Source organism: Arachis ipaensis, chromosome B4 (genome assembly GCF_059453495.1).
Source record: "Arachis ipaensis isolate K30076 ecotype BB chromosome B4, ASM5945349v1, whole genome shotgun sequence".
NCBI lineage: Eukaryota > Viridiplantae > Streptophyta > Magnoliopsida > Fabales > Fabaceae > Arachis > Arachis ipaensis.
In genome coordinates, this window is record NC_142439.1 from 129,392,078 (window position 1) to 129,394,270 (window position 2,193).

Genomic DNA, 2,193 nt, shown 5'->3' on the forward strand with positions numbered 1-2,193 from the left:
CTCTAAACTCCATTGTTGGGGTGAGGAGCTCGGCAGCATCTCGATGAATTAATGCAATTATTTCTGTTTTCCATTCAAACACGCTTGTTCCTATCTAAGATGTTCATTCGCGCTTCACTATGAAGAAGGTGATGATCCATGACACTCATCACCTTCCTCAATCCATGAATGTGTGCCTGAAAACTACCTCCGTTCTACATTAGATTGAATGAGTATCTCTTAGATTCCTTAATCAGAATCTTCGTGGTATAAGCTAGAATCCATTGGCAGCATCCTTGAGAATCCGGAAAGTCTAAACCTTGTCTATGGTATTCCGAGTAGGATTCTGGGATTGGATGACTGTGACGAGCTTAAAACTCGCGAGTGTTGGGCATAGTGATAGACGCAAAAGGATCAATGGATCTTATTCCGATATGATCGAGAACAGACAGATGATTAGCCGTGCCGTGACAGAGCATTTGGACCTTTTTCACTGAGAGGATGGATGGTATCCATTGACAACGGTGACCCACCAACATACAGCTTGCCATAGGAGGAACCTTGCATGCGTGAAGAGGAGGACAAGAGAAAAGCTGAAATTCAGAAGATAAAGTATCTTCAAAACTCCAACATATTCTCCATTACTGCATAACAAGTATTTATTTCATGCTCTTTTATTTATTTACAAATCAACTGATAATTATAATTGATATCCTAACTAAGAATTACAAGATAACCATAGATTGCTTCAAGCCAACAATCTCCGTGGGATCGACCCTTACTCACGTAAGGTATTACTTGGACGACCCAGTGCACTTGCTGGTTAGTTATGCGGATTGCAAAAGTGTGATTGCAATTTCGTGCACTAAGTTTTTGGCGCCGTTGCCGGGGATTGTTTGAGTTTGAACAACTGACGGTGATTCTTGTTACTTAGATTAGGAAAAATTTATCTTTTTGGTTTAGAGTCACTAGGATTGCATCTTCTATTATTCCTTTTAAAAATTTTTCAAAAATATTATTTTTCTTTAATTGAATTTTCGTTTTTTTTTATGAGTTTAGTGTCATGTTCTAAGTTTGGTGTCAATTGCATGCTTTTCTTTGTCTTTCAATTTTCGAATTGCATGTTCATTGTTCTTTCTTGGTCTTCAAGTTGTTCTTGTTTATTTTTCTTGTTTGATCTTTAGTTTTCTTGTTTTGTGTTTTTTCTTATTTTTCTTGTGATTTTCGAAAATTCCAAAAAGATTTTTCTTTTAGAAAATATTTTTTTCTTTCATAGCTCAGTTGGTTAGAACGTTGGCTTATGTTTTTGGTATCTTCTTTTCAAAAATAATTTTTCTTTGATTAAATCTTGCGTCAACTTTTAAGTTTGGTGTTTTCTTGTTAAGTTTCTTTTAGTTTTCGAAAATTTGCTTTAGTTTTCTAAAAATTTTTAAGTTTGGTGTTCTTGTTGTGTTCTTGAGTCCTTTGAGTCTTTGAATTTTTTGTTTTTCGTGTTCTTGTGAATCTTCAAGGTGTTATTGAGTCTTCTTTATGTTTTGATCTTAAAATTTTTAAGTTTGGTGTTCCTTGGTGTTTTTCCTCCAAAATTTTCGAAAACAAGGAGCATTAGATTTAAAAATTTTAAATCTTGTGTCTTTTATGTGTTTTTCTCTTTCATCATAAAATTCAAAATTCAAAAAAAAAATATTTATTCTCTCCTCAAATTTCTCAAAATTTTCGAATTACTTGGGTTGACTTGGTCAAAATTTTTCAAATCACATCTTTTTTAAAAAAGAAAATATCCTAACCAATTTCTCTCTCCTCACTTTTTTGAAAATCTTCATAAAATATTTTCAAATTTTTATTTTTATTTTTATTTTTATTTCGGTTTTATTTTATTTATTTTATTTTATTTTATTTTATTTTATTATTTCAAAAATAAATTTTTTAAAAATAAATAAAATAAATCCACATCATCTCCCTTTCTCCATCATGAACCTAAGTGGAAATGAACAGTCCAGAAGGACTCTGGGGTCATATGCTAACCTCACTACTGCTTCATATGGGAACAGTATCTGTATACCCTCCATAGGAGTCAGTAGCTTTGAGTTGAATCCTCAACTCATTATCATGGTGCAGCAAAGTTGCCAGTATTCCGGTCTTCCACAGGAAGAACCTACAGAGTTTCTGGCATAGTTTTTACAAATTGCTGACACAGTACATGATAAAGAAGTA